Source organism: Danio aesculapii, chromosome 15 (assembly GCF_903798145.1).
Source record: "Danio aesculapii chromosome 15, fDanAes4.1, whole genome shotgun sequence".
Lineage (NCBI taxonomy): Eukaryota > Metazoa > Chordata > Actinopteri > Cypriniformes > Danionidae > Danio > Danio aesculapii.
Window position 1 is genome coordinate 1,993,613 of NC_079449.1, and position 7,500 is coordinate 2,001,112.

Below are 7,500 nucleotides of genomic sequence, written 5' to 3' on the forward strand. Positions count from 1 at the left end.
TAAAATTGTCTACCTTTTGTATATTCTAATAAATAAATAAATAAATAAATAAAAAATATGGTACAAACCTCCTTTTTTCAGTAAACTACCGTATTTCATTAATTAATAGATGTAATATGACTGTATTTTGAATTACCAACATCTACATCTTTTGTTACACAGATAGATACGTTAACACAGCCATATGCAGGTGGTGATGAGTAAGTTACATAATGAACCAATGCTCATCACTATCAACTTTTCCCACAAGTAGAGAAGTGTAGCAGTGTATAGAAGCTGCTCAGTGTCATTCACACAGCTACTAAACATCATTCACACAGCTACTAAACAGCAGTATGGTGACACGCGTAAAATTAAAGTCATGAAATAAACATTGTTTATCAACATTAGATGTAACATAAATCTCTAATGTACATCACTGATGGGGAAACAACTAAAAAGATCCATAGTAATGTCAACAAAAAGCATAAAAAATGTTTGTGCCATGCAGGGAAGTCTTGGAAAGTCAATCAACCTTCCCTGGCCAATCAACCTTCCCTGCTCTGCAATGTCTGTTAAACTCATTTGTTCTCATTTTTAAAGGAAATACAGACATGCTACATAAGCCTTCTCAAAAATAAATATAAAATGCCAAACCTATTTAAATTCATCTCCAAATCAACATTTTACATGTAACATTTGACTTATTGATTATGTAACGAAAAATAGAAACTACATAATAAAATGGACAAAAACAGAATTTAATTTGAATTAGCCATTGTGCTCATTAAGCTTAATGAAGTTTATTTATAAACTAATTTGGAGAGGATCACCTGCTTATGATTGTTTGCAGCCGGTCCCGCATTAGCTAATTAATGATTTACCAATCAGACGATTCCTAACCCACTATAAATACCCTAAGCTCCTTACAACAGCCATCTTTGTTTTGAAGAATCCACCTTCTCCACCCCTACTCCTCCTCCTTTCCTAGATGGGTGGCACGGTGGCCCAGTGGTTAACACTGTTGCCTCACAGCAAGAACGTCACTGGTTCTAGTCCTTACCAAGCCAGCTGACGTTTCTGTGTGGAGTTTACACGTTCTCCTCGTGCTCACGTAGGTTTCCCCCGAGTCCCCCGGTTTCCTGCCACAATCCAAAAACATGCAACTTAAGTTAATTGACTAATCCAAATCGGCACCATAGACATGCTCCTAGTAAGTAGTTAACTCTAGCAATCCCTATTTGTTCATTAGCTACTACAGCAGGGGAGTTCTCCAGATCTACCTGAGCTCAAACTCCCCTCTCGCCTTGCAAACGGGAGGGAGCCCCGGGCTCGAGGATTTTATGAGGGGGAGCATGCCAAACATGCTTTATAATCAATCATCAGCTAAGTGTGAACTCTTGAATCTTATATGTCGCGTTCTACACTCAAATATGATCAAAATATATTTCCCTCACAATAATGACACAATATTTAGTCTTATTTAAAACACTGAATAATCTAAACATCCATATTTATTTAATAATATCTGTATTTATAAGAGGAACTGAAAAACATACCTGTCTGTCGGACGCCCTCTCGTAAAGTGAGCACATATCGGAAACTACGTCAGCTGTCATTTCACGCCTACGCGATAATATTCACTTATAAATACTTTGTGTTTCCTCTAGGGTTTTTTCAGGCTGTGGTGGCAGGCCTTTTACACGGATCTTCCAACTACTAAGGCGTTATTTCAATAACAAATGTCGTAAGCGCAGTATTACAAGTCGAGATCGCATATATGTGATCCCCCCTCTGACAAAGGGTGGGTATCCTGGATGAAAGTAAACAGTCGGGGCGGGGGGGGTTGGGGGCGGACAAAAGTGTAGAGCTGTTAGGGTGCACGGATGACAGTGAAGAGCGTGGGAGGGGTGCAGTGTTTGATGGTGGATGATAGTGAAAAGTGGGGGGAAAGATCATGATGGCAGTGAAGAACGGAAGAGCAGGGGTATCGCGGGCCCTTTATTATGTCTCTGGGGGCCCCCTAAAAGTATAGGCCTTTCCTCCCCCTAGCAGCACCCCTGGGTACAGGTTTCTGAGTGTATGCGTTTCCCAGCCTGATCTGACGAGAAAACACAAGTATTTTACGTTTTGTTATTAGAAATGAGTTATTAAAACTACTATGATTAGAAATGTGTTGAAAAAAATCTTCTTTAAAATAAATAGAAAGGGTCACTAATAATTCAGGAGGGCTAATAATTCTGACTTTAGCTGTATATGTACAGTTATTTTCCTCCCTGCAAAGGAAAGAAAAATAAATAAAATTGAATAAAAATATGAAACAAACTGCTTTAAGCATCTTCATTGTCAGAAAAACACTTTAGCTACAAAAGTCCTTCAGTCAAGAGCAGTGAGGGGTTTTCTCCTTTTGTTGTTTGATTAATAATAAAAACAGACGGCAGCAGGAATATTGCGCGCTGTCACTTTAATGGTTTCTATTTCACGTGTCTTTTGGTTCTCAACTCGTTTGTTTATTAGACAAATGAGGGTTAATACTAGTAATCATTAAACACCGCATTTTGACACCTATTTGACCATTAAAGCGCTCACGTTAAGATGATACAGAAGCATGCAACACAGGCTCACTGTGAAAACGTAGCCCTGCGGACGTTACATAGCGAATTACATAGGCAGAGGTACATATGGCTGCATTTCATTTCTTTAAACGAATGCTACTGGGCGGTGTGACGCCGTTCCTTTTCGCGCTTACCAGCTGACCGCTTACCTCCCTATGGACGGCATTCCGGCTGCAACCAGTTTGTCCCGTTAGCGCGCTACGTCTGTCGGCGGTATTGAGATGCAGAGAGGAGTTGACCATGAAGACGGGGGTTCGAGTCCGGTGAAGAGCGGTTCCAGAAAGCAGATAAGACAAAAACAGAATCCAAAATATAAAACAAACAAGTGAATAGCAGCGTGAGAACGTGGTGAAAAAAAAAGTCAGACGAGGGCTTTTATTTTTTTTTATTGCTTTTGAAACGTGTTAGTTGGGTTTAGCCAACAATTGGTTGGGTTATGGAAGGGGGAGGGTGGGTCAGCCGATCGTTCGCTCAGTCAGTCAGTAAGTCTGTCCAAAAGGGACTCGACAGCGGCCTCTTACGCGAGAAAAGCAGGCGCGAATGGCACTCACGAGGGAAATTTGAGATCTCGAAAAGCGTACACAGCGACCTCTGGCGGATTCGCGAAAACAAAAACTGCAGAAAAACATGCCGCTGGGATGGATTTCGCGGTCTCCAGAAACGTCCGTGGAGGTACGTTTTCAGAATGAGCCTGGGTTGGAAGCATGCGGTCTCATTCTCGCTTTTAAAAACATGAATCCCGTGCTGCAACCGTTACATTACAGCACATGCGTTTTAATTATTTTCATGTAAAGCTGAGCTTTGCAGAGCAACAAATGTGTACAACTGGAAAGGGGGCGGTATATGATGCAATAATCGTTTATCTCCATTTATGCTTTTTCACAATCGTTAGAAGCCAAAATCGAAACTGGATTTTCGATTAATTGCACAGCCCTGTAATCTTCTCTCCGTTAATCAAAAAAAAATACAAGAGCGAATAATTCTGACTTCAACTGTTTATCTGGTAAAATCTGTCCTAAAATGCTTGATGTGTGTGGCGTGGAGGAAAACAGCAGAATGAAAAGTAAAGGATGGCTGGATCTTGAGATATTTGCTGAAGTGAATAGTAGGTGGTGTTCATTTGTGTGTGTTTTTTCTATCGCCAGGGGATCAGACGGTCTTCACTAACCGTGTGTTCGAGAGCGTACAGTGTTGTTTTCTCTGTCTGCATGCTTCAATCCATTATTTCTCAGAAATGCAGTGACAGGGGAGCCGACAGCAGATGTTTCTCTTCTGCAGCGGTTTCAGGAACGGAAGTGTTTCATTGCGAACAGACGCACTCACCAGATATGAAGTTTGTTCCGGTGTCAGTCATTTCAAAAGGGCATCGCTCGTCGTTTCAAGGGCTTCTGGGTAACTGGAGTGATGCCACCTGTCGCCATGACAACAGACACACAGAGAGAGAGAGAGAGAGAGAGAATAGAAATATGCTTGTTTTATGATGTCGTAATCATATTCATTAGATTTAACACTGATTGAATTATCAGCATTACAAAAGAGGCACAGGAAAGACAGAAAAATCAGTAAAAACACCTACTAGATTATCTCTGCTGATGCTCCTAAAAGCAAAGAGATTCTATTCAAGGCAAAAAAAAAAGAAGAAGAAAGATAGCAGAAGAAAATGTGGCAAAAAAACTGAAGTCGTGCAACAGGAAACACTTTTATTTCGTTTTTTCTATTTAAAGGACCCATGAAATTAAAATAAAGGTTTTTTATAAGATGATAGTATCAGTATTGTTAGTTTTTAGGACATCTATAATGTAGTGTGCACCAATGTGCATTATCAGATGTAAAACTGATAAAAACATGTAGTCTGTCGCCTAAATTGATCGATTTTTTTTTCACGTCAACCCATAGTACAGTTTCTCATTACATCATAACCAATCAAATTCTCTCTAGTATCTGCTATGCCCCGCCCCCTCAAGACGCTTATCATTAGCTTTTCATTCGATGCACTTCAGCTCAACCACTCTCACTGACAGAGAGATGATAAAAACGAAATGCTATTGGCTGTTCTTTAAAAAGGGGGAGGAGCTACACTATGTCCAACCCTCTCTCCATGTTTTGGATGAGATTATATCAAACATCGAATAAAAAAAAAATGCACATTTCTAAGCACAGGACCTTTAAATGCAAAATTCAAATACAAATATTTTCTAAATCATACATTGAAGGGGTGGTCCACAGTGTATTGTTAAGGCTTGGTTGTGTTTATAAGATACAAAGCAATGTGTGCTCATGCTTCACTTGTAGAAAATCATGTTATTTTACTTTGATTATATACAGCTACTCAGCTAACATGAAACCACTGTCATATTTCCTAGTACCTCTGAAAGACCCGCTCTCAAGAGGCTCTGGTTGGTCAGCTAACATAATGTGCTGTGATTTGCTGATTGGCTCCATGCCACCAGTAAAGTGTCACGCCTCTACAAGCACATGCTTTGATTCAGCTGTGTAAACACTGTCAGTCACCTGTTACCTGTACCTGTTAGCAGTATCTGAGCCTTAAAATAAAATCTGACAAGTGTAAGTAACGAGTGAAAATAGGGTGTGGCTCCTTTAAGAGACTCACTATTTTATCTATGTGTGTGTGTGAACAGTCTGTAGACGCATGTAACAAGAGAACCACATGTGTGAGGGACCGATGTTTGTTTTCATTTTTCTCTGATGCTCTAATTAATTAATTTCTCTGTAATATACAGTGACACTGTAGACAGAAATATAAAGCACAAGATGTGGAATACGGCCCGTGTGAGCTTTGCTTGATTTTTAGGGACCGAGCACCGAAACGGTGCGTAGGCCCTATTGGAATTGCTCTATTCTTCTTCTTCTTCTCCGGAATGAATCGCGATTTTGAGGGTCTAAACATGCCTGAAAATTCACGCAACTTTTGCACACGTCACAGAAGTGGCGAAAATTTACACTTGTCGCAGGTTTCGGAAGTAGCCATGGCAAAATGACTCGACAGCGCCGCTTTGCACATTTAACAGACTGGCCCCTGAGTTCAGAATCACGTACACATAGGAAAACTGGAACACACGTCAAACATACCAAAACCTACAAAAAAGTCTCTTGGAGCGATATCTCAAACCCATCAGGAAGTTCGATATTTGTAACTTACTGCGGTAAGAAAGTGCTGTTTTTGCCATTTCCAGGTGTTCATATTTTAACAAACTTCTCCGAGAGATTTAATCTGATCAACACCAAAATGGGGTTTTGTCATCTAACGGCCTTGGCGATATTAAATTGTGAAGATCTAGAGTTTTGCGTCGAAGGGCGTGTCCGTGGCGGCCTCGCAAACTTTGACGATTCGCCACGAAACCGGAAGTTGTCATAACTTAGGCATGCATTGTCCTATCTGCCTCAAAATTCACACGCTTGATAAAAGTCCTGACCCGAACACGTTTACATGCCAATATCCAGATAACGCTATTGCGCCACCTGCTGGAAACAGGACATTACATGTTTTTCACTGTAACAAACTCCTCCCACAAATTTTAGCGTGTCAGCACCAAATTTGGGTGGTGTTATCGGAAAGCTCTAGCAATGATGATATGTTGTGAAGATCTAGAGTTTTCGCCGAAGGGCGTGTCTGTGGCGGCATGAGAAACCTCAGTGTTTCGCCATGGAACAGGAAGTACTTATAACTCAACCACACAATGTCTGACCTGCCTGAAACTTAACATGTTCGATAAGATTCTGCTACTGAAGACATCTACGTTTCAGTTTCCTTTATTTTGTCATTCAAAACATCACAATAAAATTGTAATGCAGAACGAAATTACGTTGCAACAGACCCAACAAGAACATAAAAAACATCACTATACAAACATTATAAAATCCTAACATGATAGACAAGCTTTATAATTTCATAAAAATATAAAAATATAGTTATATAAGATATAACCTGATTTAAAAAGAAATCTCAGTAGAGAGTAACTTAATACTAAAATACCTATTTCACCATTTGTGAAATGGAGGAAGTTTGGCTTATAACTCAGCCACACAATGTCTGACCTGCCTGAAACTTCACATGGTGGATAAGTTTCTGCTACTGAAGACATCTACATGACAATATTGAGTCACAGTCATAGCGCCACCTGCTGACAGAAGGAAGTTTGGGATAAATTGGTGATTTCTGAGGGTTTTTTTAATGTATATCGGCTTAAATTATTATTGTCCGCTGTTCTCTGTCATCCTAAGGCCACCGGGCGGCGGTGAGCCCGGGTGCGAGGTCCCTTTCATCGCTGCTTGCAGCTTTAATTAAAAAAATTTTCCTAACTCAACACCTTACATGTCTTTCACATGGTTGAAGTCAGAATTATTAGCCCCCTCGAATTATTAGCCCTCTGTTTATTTTTCCCCAATTTCTGTTTAACAGAGACTTTTTTTCCCCAACATTTCTAATCATAATAGTTTTAATAACTCATCTCTAATAACGGATTTATTTTCTCTTTGTCATGATGACAGTAAATAATATTAGACTAGATATTCTTCAAGACACTTCTATACAGCTTAAAGTGACATTTAAAGGCTTAACTAGGTTAATTAGGTTAACTAGGCAGGTTAGGGTAATTAGGCAAGTTATTGTATAATGAGGGTTTGTTCTGTAGACTATTGGAAAAAATATATAGCTTAAAGGGGCAAATAATATTGACCTTAAATTGCTTTTATTCTAGCCGAAATAAAATACTTTCTCCAGAAGAAAAAATATTATCAGACATACTGTGAAAAATCCCTTGTTCTGTTAAACATCATTTTGGAAATATTTAAAACAAGAAAAGAACTTTAAAGGGGGGCTAATAATTCTGCCTTCAACTTATCTGAATAAGCATGTGTAAGTAATATGAAACAATCACATACCGGC

General features: G+C 39.5%; 1 protein-coding gene across 1 annotated transcript in view; it reads right to left on the reverse strand.

Annotated features, from left to right (window-relative positions):
- Positions 1–7,500, reverse strand: part of lrfn1 (leucine rich repeat and fibronectin type III domain containing 1) — a 371,292-nt gene that overhangs the window by 126,987 nt on the left and 236,805 nt on the right. The window contains exon 4 of the mRNA XM_056473176.1: positions 3,918–4,005. The gene's annotated coding sequence lies outside the window, so the exon portion shown is untranslated. The remainder of the gene's footprint in view (positions 1–3,917; positions 4,006–7,500) is intronic.